Below are 18,100 nucleotides of genomic sequence, written 5' to 3' on the forward strand. Positions count from 1 at the left end.
TAAACTTTCTGCTCAAAGCAAAGCAGACTTCCTTTCCCTTATTTTCACTTGCCCAAAGCATGTTCAGCTTTCATGGTTGGTACTCCTTTTTCCTTAAAGCATTGCCTAATCCTCCCAGCTGGAAGTAATTGGCAGAGGGCAGTTTGTGCTGTAACAGCAATTTGTAAAGCTCTCAAAATACTTAGGTTCTGTTTTGTATTATAGATAGGTTTGTACCTCTCTTCAATTCAACTAGATTCTAAGCTGCTTGAGGATAAAGATCACGTTGCATTCATTGCTCCTAATATGAAACACAGTATCTTAAACTTAGTAGGTGTTTAGTTTAAGATTGTGTTAATTAGTTAGGTTAATGATCCACTGAAAACTACATCAAAAAGCATTGTTCCACTTCAGTTTACATATTTAAGAACACTCTCTTCAGAGAATTCACAGAATTTAGGGATGTTTTAATTTGTGGCTAAATCATATGTGAAAACTGACTAAAATGGCAGAACTTTTCCCTCAAAATATCTGTCTTGTCAGATGAATGAAAGTGTGTATAAAAAGTATCAAATAGAGCAATTCCCTTTGGGCAAAATGCATTCTTCACTGATTCAGAAACATTATTATTGTATAAAGTGAATCACAAAAATTAACATTTAATTTTTATCATACTCCTTCAAAATAAAGTGAAAACTAAAATGATATGGGTAGAAAAAAACCACTAATCCAAACTCTGACTGAATTACAAATCTGGACTCATGAATAATTTCTTAGCATAGTTGAGAGCCACATTTTGATGGTGCTGTAATTATAGATGATAGGTGTATCTTACATAACAGTGATCAAGAAGGTTATTACTTTAAGACTTAGAAGAGGTGATATGATGCCTCTTGATTTTTGAAAACTATATTATAACTATTACATCTTTTTATAAATTGATTTATAGATTACTTTGTAATATATCATTTAATTCTGTGTGGGATTTTACAGTATAAATTCTTCATCATTTATTACAAATTCCTAGATATTTGACATTTAATATATGCAGGAATATACCTCTGGAAAGTCTGAAGCCCAAGTTCTCAGGGCCTAGAACACCAGGAAGATTTACCCTAAGTGACTGACCTTTATTCTATCCTCACATAAGCTTAGGAAATATGTTGGTTTTGACACCTCTTAGTTGGGGCAATAGGCTGGCACAAACATATCCAGAGACTTCGGAATATTCTGATGAATATGAACAACTTCCTGCTACTCCCCTGGCCCCCCCACACCACCTTTGCTTTTAGAAAGGATCTGAAAAGTGTCAGCTGCAGCAGGACATCTCTGTGACAGCTTGAAAGATAAGGAGGCTTTCTTCCCTCCATGGAGGATAGTGACATTGAGTCTCTTGCTTTGTATGATTATCTTCATGCATTTACATTTATGTACATATACATATATAGTTATAAATGGTTATATATATATCTTTATATATATGTGACTATATATATATTTATATATAAAGGTATATGGTAAAATTTTATATGTTCTCTATTATATATAGTACTATTGTTCTTTTTTTTAGCACTGTGGTTCTTTTGATTTATTTTTACACATTCTCATAATTATTTAATTGGAATAAATTCTTAGATTTGGAGTAGGGATGTGAATAAGAGGGTGGGTGAAGGGGTATGTTTGCACTGGATTTTATCCTATATATCTTATTGTTTGAATTTATGATTTTATTGAGTATGCCTTCTGTAATATTTTAAACATAGTTTGAACAAAATTATTTTTCTCTGTATTTTTAGATTTCTGTTTTCCTCTTTCTTACTCTTGTGATTTTGTGTCTTCCCTCTTGTTTATGTCAAGCAACATTTTAAATATTTTTTTCAATATTTAAACTATATATTTTTGTGGGATAAACGCTATAGTTCATTGGTGGACTTGTTGGCATTCTCTTGGAGATATATCAGAAATTAATTGCTATTCTGGTTTTACAGAGAGGGACCTCAGGAATGTTCTTGGATCAGTCTATATTTTCACCAAGAATCTGAAGCTGATGCATCAGAACATTGTTCCTCTTTGAATTTAGTGTTTACAAGTCTCTACCCTTTGGGAATCTTGGTGAGTCTTTGGTAAGCCATCTATTAAGTATATTTGTCCATAGTCATTTGTAAAAACTCTCTTTAATTGTTAATGTTGAATTGTTTAATGTAGCAATGCCTAAATTCACCCTAATTATTCCCTACATTTTATTCATTTTGGATTTATTTTACTATTATTTTTCTAGATTTTTGTCTAATCGATTACTTTATCTTTTTAACATAGCTTATTCAATGAAAGTCCCTTAGTTATAAAATTTCCTGGCAGTTATAAATTTCCCCCTTTTCATTAATTTTATATTTAATATTCTTATTTTAATCATTTCCTAAATATTCTTTTAGCTACCATTTGATTTTTTTCCTTGATCCAGGCAATTAGATGAGTTGTTCTCAAAGATTTCCCTTAGTTTGTTTATCCCTTTATATTATCTATTGTAATTCATTGTGATCAGATAATACCATGTGTAATATACCTTTATTAAAAGCTTTATTTTTTTTTAGTTTTTAATAAATGTATACCCCATTTTCCCATTTTCCCCACTCTTTCTTTTTAATATATTTAAGTATCATTGAGCTTAGTACACTATCCACTTTTGTAACACTTCCCAGACATTTAAAATAATGTATTCTCTCTTTTCTCCGTATGGAATGAAGCATCTCTAATTCTCACATATTGTTATTATTAACTCTAGTCTGTGAATGGGTAACTGAGGCTCACATAGTTTGAACTTTTTGAAGTCAACACTGGTTATATTTGAAATAATTGGGACTGGATCCTCTGCCTGACTCCAAAGCTCTGCTAGCATGGCAAATTTATAGGGTTTTTTGGGGAGGACCCAGGAGTAGACAATACACAAAGCAGTTAAAGTGGGTGGAAGAGGGAGGAATAGATCATTCAATAGAGCATCAGGATGCATGAAAGAAACTAAACTATTCTAAAACATTGGTAATATATCCACGTGAATGTCAACAGGGAAAGGAGTGAGCTCTTCCAAAGCTGTGAAATTATGAGAGAGGAAGAAGACGGAATAGAGCCTTGGTTTTTCATATATATTCTCCTTCCTCTGTGTTTAGGAAAATGGTGACATATGGAAAGAATAAATTGCAATCCAGAAAAAGAAAAAGGCATTGAACACAGGGAGGAAAAGGCTGTGGCATTCAAATTATCTTCTAAAATACTTAAGTGTCTTCATTTTAGAGGAAAAGTTGGATAGTCACAAGTAACAGTGAGGAATGAAAATGGATTTAATCACAAAGGAGGCCTTATTACAAATATATATATATTTAATAAAATTATTTTGATAAGGATTTTTTTTACTTTTTATTTGTTTCTTTTATTTTTATCTTATGCTTTTTGTCAAAAAATTGTTTTTGTGGGGTGCCTGGGTGGCTCACTCGGTTAAGTGTCTAGCTCTTGGTTTCAGCTCAGGTCAAGACCTTAGGGTCTGGGGATTGAGTCCCACCTTGGCTCCGTGTTCAGTGCTCAGTGTGGAGTCCGTGAGATTCTTTCCCCCTTCCTCTCCCTCCTCCTCTGCTCCTCAACCTGCTTGTACTCGCACTATCTCTCTTAAATAAATAAATAAATAAATAAAAAATAAATAAATAAAATATTTTTAAAAAGAGTTCTTTGAGTAGTTTTTACCACAGGGATTTTTTTTTTTTTTTTTAGATCACATGGCTTCATAAAGTTGAGGAATGTTGAATGCTTAATGTGACCTTAAAATATTTCATTTCAGTTGCAAACATAGGGGCATGGTTTAAAAAAAAATTAAATGGTACAAAATTATACATAGTGAGCAATAATAACGGGATGATTTTTTGCACCCTCACAAAATCCAACTGCCTATAGATGAACCTGTATTTAGGATTTTGTATCTTTAAATAGCAACAAGCCTAACTGTTGTGGTGGGTTGTTTTCTCATGCTTGTGGAAGGTGGACGAAATAGCCTCACCAAAACAAAGCAAAATAAAATAAAGCCAGACGCCAAATGTGAGGGAGAAATGTGGTTGGAGGGCAACATGAATAATTGTGTAGAAGGTAAGAGAGTGGAGAACATAGTTTAATTCACAGAGGACTTCTCTCTACAGAGCTGCCAGGATCCCACACAGTTGTGCTAATTTATTTCCTGGCTACTACCCAACTTGGTGGTTTGCCGATCATGGAGAATTTTGAAACCCTGCAGAACCTACACCAACCAGAACTACCTCACCTGTTATGGGTGAGTATTACTCTGTGCATCTATTGTTAGTAACTTTGAAAGTGCTTTATGTATCCATTGCTAGGAAACTGTACCATGATTTTCCTCTAACATGGCTATGTTGTCCAGTAGAGTCTGACCAGTTAGAGTAAGCAGTTCTAAGCACAACATGAGTCCTCATACCAGACATTTATTTATTTAGCAATCACTTAGAGTGCTTGCAACTTTATTGCAGCTGTACAGTTTCTCTGGGATAACCATTGCAAATGAGATCTAGAATCTTCCCGATCCCCTTAATTCTCCAACTTTAGAACAAACTTCATTAATAATAATCAACTACAGTGATATATTTTTGAGTTAACATCAATATGTATAGTGTCCTGAATATATTAACCGAAGTATATTTCTGTCTCCTTGTATTTTGGTATGCCTGAATCAAGGAAGAGATGCTTCTTGGCTTAGAAATGAATTCATGGCATAGCTTTGTTCAAATTCTACTGTAATGGGGTATTAGCTCCTAGATTGCTGCTTTCCTGATGTTACCATAGCTGGGGCTATAGATGTATATATTGAAGAAATCCCTAGAGCCATAAGTATTCTTCTGTTATGATAATGTTACCATTAGTCTTGATTGCTTTTGACAATGGTTACTGAATTGCCCAAAGCAAGAAGTTTAGTTTGTTCACATTTTCCCCCTTAATTTGAGAGAGTGTTTTTATTTCACTTTTATTTGAAATGGGTTCCTGTGCTGTTGTTATGGCATTTTATGTGGCTTGTCATTGTAGTAATCAATTTTATATTTTCTTCACGCCAGTTCAACATTCTGCTCTTGACGAGCACTTTGTCATATTTACTAGGGTTCTTGTCATACATAGGAAAACGCTTCCTCTATTTGTCTCCTAAATTTTCTTTTTCCCTTGTTAGTAATTTTGCTATCTCTATATCAATGTTCTGGCTGGTTGCAATTACAAGTTTTCCCAGCTGGGAGCTTGTAGCATTTTCTCAGTCTCTGCAACATGCTGATCTATTCTGATATGGGTTCCAATTGTTTCACCTCCGTGTTCTGCATTTTTACCATGCCTTTGTTGAAAAGGAACTGTCGAAATTTGAAGCTGTAGACGTTTTCTTTTTTGTGTATTTCACCTAAGACAAACTTTGTGTTTTTCAAATATCTTCCCAGTGAGATGAATACTTTTAGGCTGAACTCTTGGAATTGCTGCTTAGAGATTCTTATTCAGGTTTAATCTATAAAAATGTCAAAGGCAAACAGTGATTAAGTTCAAATCCTGAATGAGAAACTAATTGTCCCTGCCCATGGCAACAAACGTTAAAAAGATTTTTACTTTGTATTCAGTAATTGTGAAGATCTTTGTGGATGTGTGCACATGTATGTCATAAGTGTTCTCCATTGAGACTAGAGTCTTAATTTTTGCCACAGATTGCTACATTTTCTTGTCTGTTTTTTTTTTCCCAAATAAATAAATAAATGAGTAAAATAAAATAATCTGTTGACAATGAAGGTGTTACTGTAGCAGAATGACTCTAGTTGTAAATCAGAATCACCTGGATAGCTGATTAAAGCACAGAGATTTTGTAGGTCTAGAGTAGAGTTCAAGAATTTACATTTCTAATAAATTTCCAGGTAATGCTAACATTGCTAGGCAGAGGATCAACTTGCTCTAAGCAATGAGGCATTTGACTTTAATGGGTCCTAAATTTCTAAATCAATACTTCTCATATTTTTTAGAATATTGTTTGAATGCTTCTTTAGATGTGATGGCAACCAAGAGAAGGACAACACCAGCCATAAATTACTCATAAATTCAAAATTCACTAGTCCAAAATTTTAAATTATATACATACAAACACACACACATATATTTCTCTTCTATAAAAAGTTTATGTATTTGGATGATTTGACTTAAAGATTTATTTCTGATATAACATAGATTGAAATGACAAAAGATTTTTCTACGGTGCTCCAAACATTACTTCAAAAACCATACAAAGGAAGAAAAAGCACAGCAATAGAAGGAAACTTTAAACTAATAGCCTAATTTGAAATGACACTAAGGCAAGTTTGATTTTTCTACTCAAAGTTACTTTTATTTTTCAAATTACCAAAATTTGACTGATAATCCAGTTATAAATACTTTTCAGATCTGATCAGGGAAAGTCAGACAGAAAAGGGTTAAAAAAATAGGTTTTCTCTATGAATGTATTTTGGAGGCTGAAGAGTTAAGAGAAATAAAGGCAAATTTGTAGAATAATAAGAGATCTACAATTATCATTATATGTAAGAAATTTAAACTAGTTAAGCCAGCCATTAAAATGTTAAAACAAGGGACAACTGGGTGGCTCAGTCAGTTAAGCATCAGACTCTTGATTTTGGCTCAGATCATGATCTCAGGGTCGTGGGATTGAGCCCAGCATGGAGCTTCACACTGGGCATAGAGCCCGCTTTAAGATTCTCTCCCTCTCGCTCTGCCCCCTCCCTCGCCAAACTTGCCCACATGCATGTATGTGCATTCTCTCTCTAAAAAAAAAAAAAATGTTAAAATGAAATATAAAAACTATTTTAAAAACATAGTTACAACCACCGCATTCATAATATTTTAAATATTATTTTGGTTTTAAATAACCTGTATTTTCATGTTAATATAAGAAGCAAAATCTTGGAGGTGTTGGGAAACAACCTGAAAGGTCTTGAAACAATGTTTGAATAATAGAAGATCATCAATTTTGTTTTCTGGTTTGGGCTGTTTCATACATTTCAAAAGTCAGGCATATAAAAATTTGTTGTAATTACTTCTACTATCATTTAAATAGCTTTCAATCCATATCTAATATTTTTATTTTATCTTAACAGTTAAATTGACATACAATAAACTAGATATATTTAAAATGCACAGTTTGATTAGTTTTGATATACATATAAGCCTATGAAATTGGTAAAACAATCATTATAATTAACATACTCATCTTTCCTCAAATATATCCTGCCCCTTAGTAATCCTGTTTTCTCACCTTCCCTAACACTCCTCCCTGTCCCCAGGAAACCACAGATTGCTTTCTGAAACTGTATGTTAGATGGCATGGCATATCCTATAATTCTATATCAATAGAATCATCCAGGACATATACTTTTGAATCTGCTTTTAAAATTCAACTTAATTATTTGGAGCTTCAGCCACACTGTAGCATTTATTCACAAGCTCTTTTAGAGCACCTTCCAATTCATTCTCACATCCTTTCCACATTGTAGAGCATAGAGAGAAAAAAGAAAGTTGTGTTTGCTACAAGGCCATTTTTCATTAGTATCTACAAAAATAATATAACAGAAGCTGAATTATAATACCAGTTTCTCTCACCTCACATCCTTTATGGGAAAAAAGTCCCCAGCTTCCACTTCAAAACTGCACCCCATCTGGAAACCAGTTTCCCTAATGGGACTTGGAGAAGGGAATAGAGTAAGAGAGATTGCCCGAAATCTTAAGACAAGCCCTGCATATATCAAAAACAAGATAAAGTGCACCCACAATACAATACACTTAGAGGAAACCTATTCAAAACATACATAAAGCCCACATCTACCCTAGCCTTCCCTGACTCTCTTTCTCTCCCCAGATCCTTTTTCCTTAGTGCCCAAAGTCTGGTCTCCAGACACTGCACCTTAGCTCCCCTACACTATGTTTTCTTAGATGTTTGGTAAGGGAGAACTCTGGTAAGGAATGTTAGAACTGTGGCAGAGTTAAATGGGAGTACCAGAAAATTTCTGGATGAATTTCAGAGAGGGAGTAGAAACCCCTGAGATGACTCTGTACAAAATCCTGAATCAAGCTTGTTTGTGGCTCAAATTATTTAAGAAGAGAAAAACAAGTAGCCTAATATCTAGCTCAAATGTAGCTTCAGAGTTCTCCCTATTGCAAATTAACACCCAATATCCCTATTTTTAAAATTAAAGTTTATTTTTCAAAGAAGTTAAGTGTTTCCATAGAATTTTGTTCTTATATAAAAGTGCAAAAATGCACAAAGTAAATGTTCCAGTAAATGTTTGAAGTATTTTATGAATATAGCTTTGTTTTTAGAAAACCATGTTATATGTGTTACCAGTTAATCCCAGTGAGAAAATGATCAAATTTACAGGTTAAGTGATTTGTAGACAATTACATAGCAAATCAGGGAAGGAAACAGAATGATGACTCTTGTCATTGAGGTATATGCACTTTCAATCCCACTCTCTGTCTAGTGAGCAATGATAGCAAGCACTGAGAACCACCATTCTTTATTCTAGGTCTCTATCTATCTATTGATTGATCTATCATTTCTTTCTAAATGATAGGTTACCCATTCATTCCATTAGAAACATTGGAAAGTTTTTGAAGTTTAAAGATTGATCCTCTCTTTATAGTACTTTAAGTATTATAAAGTATAGTACTTTATTCCTGAAGGGCTCTAGGACAAGCTTGTATAAGTAAAAAAGGATAACATTTTTTCTGGGTTCCTATTGAAACAGTTTGTAAGAGCCTGGGTATAGAGACACTGAATCACCCACATCCTTCATGGTGGGGCAGGGAGGCTTCACATTATACTTTATTTGATAATGCCCCCAAAAGACAGTACACTGCACATGTGGGTTTATGTAATAGCCCTTCCACAATTCTCTGTGCCTCTGTTCAGAGCCACAATGTCAGGGTTTTTTTTTTTTTTTTTTTAAAGATTTTATTTATTTATAGAGAGAGCACATGAGAGGGGGGAGGGTCAGAGGGAGAAGCAGACTCCCTGCCGAGCAGGGAGCCCGATGCCAGACTCGATCCAGGGACTCCAGGATCATGACCTGAGCCGAAGGCAGTCGCTTAACCAACTGAGCCACCCAGGCGCCCAGGGTTTTTGTTTTTGTTTTGTTTTGTTTTCGTACTGTTATCAGCGGTCATTACATGCTCTGACGTATTTAATCCAAATGACTCATTACTTCTCACAATCAAAGAATAACAGAACAATATGAAACATCATAAAATCTAACATCATCTCTTCCTATTTCATTAAATATTCTCCTTGTAACAGGTTGGCCAAAACATCCCTTCAATATGATTAGATAAGTGAAGAAATTATATTAGATTCAGTTCCCTGAAAGACCATCTACGGTAAATACAGCAGTGGGTTTCAATTTAAATTAAAATTGATTGTATGCTTATTGGTTCTTCTAAGCTTTGGAACTGGAAAATTAAAAATTCACACATAGCAATTTTGATTTGCTTCTGAGAAAAAGTTCTTGATTTAGACGCCCAGCAGGCTACCAAAAGGTAAATATAAAAGTGGGAAAAATATAAAAGTATTCTGTTTGGGAGGTTATCATAATTGTATGGAAAAAATTGAAAGCAGTCGCTACCTCTGGGCTTCTTAAACAATCATATCATAAATTTCTAGTTGTGTTGTGGTTGAATACACAACAGTAAGGTTAGCGTATCCCCTTTTTTTCTTGAGATTGCCTTAGTTTACATATGTTATCCCAGTGTAATTTTCCCAGTTTCCAAATTATCCAGGTGGATGCTCACTTATATTGTCATCTTATATATTAGAAACTGCAGTCTTAGCTGCAGTCCAATAACAGCCTCAGATACTTAGAGCTGGACTATTGCCCTTTATTCAAAGGTGTTTTTCCAGTGGTGAACTGGGAGTAAACACCATCAAATTTAAATCATTATAGAATCACATTTGAATTTTGTAAAGATTGGTTTCCAGATGGTATTTAGGACCTTGGAGTTAGGTGATTATCGTGGAATAATTAAAGTTTTGATCTAGTCATACATTTAAGTGGATAATGAATGAAATGAAATTTGTCTTTCGCATCAAATCCACCCAGTCACATTTGCCCACCACCTGACCATCTCTGTTTAAAACTAGGTTTTTGAAGATCTATTCATATATGTTTGTGATGGACACACAAAATGGACAGGAAGATAAAAGCTCTCCCTTAGAGTAATCTGCAATTAATTAGAAGCAAAAAAGTAGAATTAAGAATACCAAAATAAAAAAATTGTGTATCATACTCAGTCCATCCATGGAAATCCAGAGGAACTTTATCAAAGTATTTTATAATAATTCTGAAAAGTAATGATACAAGCTAATACCAACTGGGTACTTATTACATACATACATACTTATTACATACATACTAAGTCTCACCCAAAAAATGTAGTCGGTACCTTTATTATTTTCACATTACAGATGATAAGACTGAGGTACTAATAGTTTCATTGTTTACTAGAGATAATGTTTTTAGAAATCAGTGGAGCATGGACTTGAATCACATCGTCTGACTTCAGAAACTGCACTTGAGCCACTACTAGGTACTAAAAAGAATAACTGTGTCATGCCTTCCACAGGATAATGAAAACCTAGGTACTTGAAAATTGAGAGTTACATAACTTTTATAATACCAGTTATAAAGAGTCCATAAATCATCATTTACCTAAATGATTTCCATAATTTGATCTGATATTAACATGAGATTCATTGGTGTATATTTAAAAAATTTATCTTTTGCCCTTAAAAAATTCACAAGGTTAACCCACACTCTGACCTAAAAATACCTCACGTCATTCTTCATGATTCCTCAGAAATTATAGATAATGATTCATAGTCATATTTAAAAGTACTAGAAAATAATATCAGTGAGTTCTGATTATGTCAGTGCTATTCCCAATACTTGACATATATTATATCATTCAGTCTCACTAGAACCTCATGAAGTGCGTACTATAGTTCTCCTAACTTTTATAGATAAAGTACTTGTGATTTCTGGGATTCTTGGAGAATTTCTAGGTTTTTGTTATTATTGCAACTAACATGAATATCAAAAGAAACACATGATTTAGGTGGTATTACAGCTGATTGTTTTTAATTTCTTCCAGCAACACAGCGTATAAAATATATGGACATGTGGAGAAGTATAATATCATCTCTTAAAATCTCAACTACCTAGAATGTCAATCCTTTATTTCAAATTAGTTCTGTAATTTATGGTGTAACAACTATTATCATTCTCAGAAATAACCAAGACATAATGTGAGTTGAATCATCTCATTAATTTAATAATATTTTAACATTACTCTTAAGCACCAGTCCACTCTACTCTCTCATTTTTATTGTTTATCTTCTTGATTTTAATATAAATTTAAAAGCCTAATTTATTTTCTTTCAACACTTATTTTGCCCTGCAGAACTCACCACATTCTAGGCTTTATTTTTCTGCTCAGCCTTATTAACTGGTATCACTCTTATATTCTCAGCTATTAAAAATAATGATATTAATAAGAGGAATGTCTTCCTCAGTATCTACTCTAAGCTTGGCGCCCACAAGAAATGAGATGGAAGAATCAGGTTGCTAGGGCTGACAGTAGGAAAGAGGTCAAAATTCCTCAGTTTGGGGCATCCCACTATATATTTCCCCTACAGGAACCAAACAAGACTTTTTCAATCTAGCTTATCTTTTGATTCACTCAATCTTCACAACAATCTTGTACACTAACTATTAGAATCTCAACTGATTGTATGAGGAAATGGATTGTATGAGGAAATCCTCAATGGTGAGGATTAAGTAACTCGCATAAAAGACCATGTACTTATGCGTATAGAGGTCTGGGATTCAAACCCAGCTTTGCTGATTTCAGAACCTGTCCTCCACTAATATCCTCACAGAACCCATCACTGCCCTGCTGGGCTTCTCTTTGATGCTCTTCTCTGCCTTTCTTCTGTAAGACCCCACGATTTTTCTTTTCTCTCTCTCTCTCATATTCTGGACAAGAGAAACAGAATAAGCCCTACCAGAGCGGACAAAAGACTGAGAATCCAGGCCTCATGTCCACACCTTCTTCTCCCCCAAATCTATACATTTCTTCCCATTAAAAACACTTTTCTGAAGGCCATAAATGGCTTAAATTTAATATCAGAAAGTTCTATTGTAGAGTGTGAAGAGCCTATAAGACTTCATTTTATAGATGGAAAAAATGAGACAGAGCAGAGAAAGGATGTGCCTCAGAATCATACATCTAGTAATGATAGAATTGAGCAGAGGACCTAGGTCTTCTGAGTCTTGTATCCACACTATTGTTTCCCAGATTATGGGGATATTGGATGAGTTACAGTTCTCAAGGTGATTTTAGCTGTTACATGGCAACAGCATTAGATAGCAGTAAATCACATACTGAGAATGTTATTCCCATTTCAATTCCTTACAAGCCTTCAGTGAGAAATTCTTGGTTTAATGCTAGTGTGTCTTTTAACCCCATTTAAACATGCCTCAAACCTTGCTTTCCTGTATTGAAAAATATAGTGAATGATACAACAAACACTTGTGTCTTTCTGCTTTCTTTGAAAAACAAAGTATTACCATTGTTGAAGAATATACGAGCCTGTCTTAGATTTTTCGGGCTGCTGTAACAAAAAAGCACACACTGGGTGGCTTATAAACAGCAAACATTTATTTCTCACAGTTCTGGAGCTGGGAAGACAAAGGTTAAGATGTCAGAAGGTTCACTGTCTGAATTCCTGGTTCATAAGACAGAAGTCTTTTCAGTTTCTTCACATGGTGGGAGGGGCGAGGGAGCTCTCTGGGATCTCTGTCATAAGAGCACTAATTCCATTAATGAGGGCTCCACCCTCATGATCTCTCATAGGACTCACCTCCTAGTATTATCACACTGGGGATTAGGTTTCAATATCAATGGGGGAGGCACAAAAATTTAGTCTGTAGGAGAGCCCCTCCATGATTTTTTCCTCCTCCCTTTCAACTGGCATTCACTAATCAGAATTTGGTGATTTCTATTTAAATGATTTTTTCATAATTTTAAGGACAAGTATATTCATATATATGTATATATGACAGATGCATATATACAGTCAGTAAAATCAGAAGTAGTATATGTAGTTTTATCTTTCCTTTAAAGATAAGGCCCTGTTTTCATTTTTATTATATACTCAAATGATATCACACTATTTTTTTAAAACAATTTTTAGCTTAATTGTTGTTTTTTGAGATTTATCATGTTGATGCCTATGGCTTTCATTTATTTTTATTGCTATATATTATTTTACTTGTTCATTCTTCTATTAATATGCATTTCATTTTCTTCAGTTTTTTTCTTCTTTTTTGATATTACAAGCAAAGCTACTTTGGATATTCATGTTCATGTTGAATTATCTATACATGTTCACAAGTTACTGTTATTTTGTGGAAATAGAACAGTAATTACCAGGAAAGTCTTGTGTCTATATATTTACCAGATTGTGTTCATTTTTTTCTCCAGAGTCATGATCCCAGTTTCGTAGTCATCCTATGCTGAATGAGTATTGTTAATCCTTATTATGGTCATACTTTTTGAATTTTTGCAGAGTAAAGTACAAAGTAATTGTGTCTTTAGTTTGAATTTCCTTATATTAGTGAATTTAAGCATCTTTAATATGCTTATTTTTCATGTGTATTTATGTTAATAACATTTTCATATTTTTTTTTAAAGATTTTATTTATTAATTTGACAGAGAGAGACACAGCGAGAGAGGGAACACAAGTAGGGGAAGTGGGAGAGGGAGAAGCAGGCTTCCCGTGGAGCAGGGAGTCCGATGCGGGGCAGGATCCCAGGACCCTGGGATCATGACCTGAGCTGAAGGCAGATACTTAACGACTGAGCCACCCAGGCGCCCCACATTTTCATACGTTTTACTTGCACTCACCAGTATTTTACTTTAGATAATTATGTATTTATGACTTATAGATATTCTTTTTATATTCTAGATACCAATTCCTTGTTGGTCTTATATGTTTCAGTTGTATTATTCCATCATTGGGCTAATTTTCTTGATTTTATTTATGGTATTTTTAGATAAAATAAAACTATTTTAGTGTACCCTAGTTTATATATATTTTTTAGAGTTCAAGGGTTTTACTTCTTAGTTAAGAAATCTTTCCTTTATAAGTATTTGAAATATATTCTGCTACATTTTATTCTAAAATGGATATAATCTCTTATTAAACATACCGAGTATTACATAAGCAATCATATCATGTGAAAATAATAATCATTATAATTTTACTCAAAAATAATTTATGCTTTCCCTTATAAGGAGCTTGGAATTGACCACTCCATCCTAATAAGAAGTAAAAAGCTGAAGAGACTAAAAAATCAGCAAGACTGGGGAGGACACAGGGCAAACTTCTGCCCCTAAGATTGGAGAGACAGAAAAATACAGGGAGTCACAGGTTATTGAAGCAGATTAACCTGGGAAACAGTGTAGGGGTAGGAAAACCTGAACTGTAATTGACAAATTATTGGAGACTTAGTGTGGACAAGTCTGAGAGTTAAATAACTCACAGAGACCAAGTCATGGTGGGCCTCCTTAATATTGTGAGATGTACATCCAGAGCTCAATCAGGTCCTCACAGTAAATATCCAAGAAAAATCCTCACATACATCCAGCAGGGGGAAAGAAAAAGAAATAGGCCAGAGAGCACTGTTCTTCCTAACAAGGCCTGCCTTTGGGGAAACTAGTAAACCAGAACCTAACCTGCTAGGGTATTAATAGAGACTAACTGACCTGGGCAAAGGGGAATACCAAACTCTAGCCTACTCTGTTATCTTGTTCCACCTAACCTGGGGCGGGTGGGGCGGGGGGGGGGGTGGGGTTGGAGAAAACAAACAAACAGTATTACTTGTGTCTACTAAGAAGTTGCTACAGCCTAGGTCAAAGAGTTTGCTGCCTGTGTTCTCCTTTAGGATTTTGATAATTTCCTGTCTCATGTGTAGGCCTTTTATCCATTTTGAGTTTATTTTTGTGTATGGTGTAAGAAAGTAATCCAGTTTCATTCCTCTGCATGTGGCTGTCCAATTTTCCAAACACCATTTCTTAAAGAGACTGTCTTTTTTCCTTTGGATATTCTTTCCTGCTTTGTCGAAGATTTGTTGACCATATAGTTGTGGGTTCATTTTTGGGTTTTCTGTTCTGTTCCATTGATCCATGTGTCTGTTTTTGTGCCAGTACCATACTGTCTTGATAGCTTTATCATATAGCTTGAAGTCTGAAATTGTGATGCCTCCAGGTTTGCTTTTCTTTTTCAAGATTGCTTTGGTTATTTGAGATCTTTTGTGATTCCATACAAATTTGAGGATTGTTTGTTCTAGCTCTGTGAAAAATGATGGTGGTATTTTGACAGGGAGTACATGAAATGGGTAGATTACTTTGGATGGTGTAGACATTTTAATGATACTTGTTCTTCCAATCCATGAGCTTGAATGTTTTTCCATTTATTTCTGTCATTATCAATTTCATTCTTAAGTGTTCTATAGTTTTCAGAGTACAGATCTTTTACGTCTTTGGTTAGGTTTATGCCTAGGTATCATGGTTTTTGGTGCAATTGTATATGGGATTAATTCCTTGATTTCTCTTTCTGCTGCTTCATTATTAGTGTATAGAAATGCAACAGATTTCTGTACTTTGATTTTATATTCTGTGACTTTGCTGAATTCATGTATCAGTTCTAGCATTTTTTGGTGGCATCTTTTGGGTTTTCTACATAGAGTTATCATGTCGTCTGCAAATAGTGGAAGTTTGATTTCTTCCTTGTCGATTTGGATGCCTTTTATTTCTTTTTTACTGTCTGATTGCTGAGGCTAGGACTTCCAGTACTATGTTAAATAACAATGGTGAGAGTGGATATCATTGTCTTGTTCCTGACCGTAGAGAAAAAGCTCTCAGTTTTTCCCCATTGAGGATGATATTAGCTGTGGGTCTTTTGCATAAGGCCTTTATGATGTTGAGGCATGTTCCCTCTATCCCTACTTTGCTGACACATCTCTGGGGGCAAGGGAAACAAAAGCAAAAATGAACTATTAGGACTTCAATAAGATAAAAACTTCTGCACAGCAAAGGAAACAATCAACAAAACTAAAAGGCAACCTATGGAATGGGAGGAGATATTTGCAAGTGATGTATCTGATAAAGGAGGAGTATCCAAAATCTATAAGGAACTTATCAAACTCAACAACCCAAAAATAAATAATCCAGTTAAGAAATGGGTAGAAGACATGAATAGGCATTTTTCCAAAGAAGACATCTGGATGGCTACAGACACATGAAAAGATGTTCGATATTACTCACCATCAGGGAAAAACAAATCAAAACCATGATGGGATACTAACTCACACCTGTCAGAATGGCTCAAATTAACAACACAGGAAACAACAGATGTTGGTATGGATTCAGAGAAAAGAGAAACTTTTTACACTGCAAACTGGTACAGCCACTCTGGAGAACAGTATGGAGGTTCCTCAGAAAGTTAAAGATAGAACCACCCTACAACCCAGCAATTATACTACTAGGTATTTACCCAAAGGATACAAAAATACTAATTTAAAGGGGTATGTGCACCCTGATGTTTATAGCAGCATTATCAACAATAGCCAAATTATGGAAAGAGCCCAAATATCCATTGACTGATGAATGGACAAAAAAGATGTGTGTGTGTATGTGTGTGTGTATGTGTATGTGTGTGTGTGTATAAAATGGAATATTAGTCAGCAATCAAAAAGAATGAAGTCTTGCCATTTGCAATGATACAAATGGAACAAGAGTGTATTATGCTAGGCAAAATAAATCATTGAGAGAAAGACAAATATTATATGATTTCACTCATATGTGGAATTTAAGGAACAAAACAGATGAACAGGAAGGAAAAAAAAGGAACAGAAGCAAACTATAAGAGACTCTTAACTATAGAGAACAAACAGGGTTGATGGAGGGAAGATGGGTGTGGGATGGGCTAAGTGGGTGATGGGTATTAAGGAGGGCACTTATTGTGATGAGCACGGGGTGTTATATCTAGATGATGAGTCACTAAATTCTACTAAAACCAATATTACATTATATGTTAACTAACTAGAATTTAAATAAAAACTTGAAACAAACAAAAAACAACAAAAACAAACAAGCCAAAACACTTGTGAAGTTCATACTCAAGCACCATAGACTCATTAAAAGACTGAGATACAAGGCAGGAGGGAAGAATTAGGATTACCTTGTTACTGTAAGGTACTCTCATACCTATGAAGTATATAGTGTTATTTGAAAGTGGACTTGGATTAGCTGTAAATGTATATTGCAAACTGAAGACAATCCACTAAAAAAAGTAAAAAGGAAGTATAATTGATTTGCTTAAAGAGGAAAGTAAAATGGAATCATATAAAATGCTCAATGAAAATAATAAAAGGCAGAAAACAAGTGGAACACAAAAATAGAAAAAGGACAAGGTCAATAAATAGAAACCACTAATAGATATGGTAGATATTAATCCAACTCTGTCATGAATCCCTTTAAATGTCAATGGTCTAAATACATCATGGGGCGCCTGGGTGGCTCAGTCGTTAAGCGTCTGCCTTCAGCTCAGTTCATGATCCCAGGGTCCTGGGATCCAGCCCCTCATCGGGCTCCCTGCTCCATGAGAAGTCTGCTTCTCCCTCTCCCACTCCTCCTGCTTGTGTTCCCTCTCTTGCTGTGTCTCTCTCTGTCAAATAAATAAATAAAATCTTCAAAAAAATACATCAGTTATCAGACAGATATCAGAGTGGATCAAAAACATGACCCAGATATATTTTGTCAACAGGAAAACCACTTTAAAATGAAGACAAATATAGATTAAAAGTGACTGGATGTTGAAATATATACTATACTAACATTAATCAAAAGAAAGCAGGAGTAGCTATATTAATTTCAGACAGGGCAGATTTCAAAGCAAGTTATTGGGGATAAAGAAGGGCATTACATAATAAGGGAGTCAATTTC

This window comes from Leptonychotes weddellii, chromosome 7 (genome assembly GCF_054177405.1).
Source record: "Leptonychotes weddellii isolate Sample4059 chromosome 7, ASM5417740v2, whole genome shotgun sequence".
Taxonomy (NCBI): Eukaryota; Metazoa; Chordata; class Mammalia; order Carnivora; family Phocidae; genus Leptonychotes; species Leptonychotes weddellii.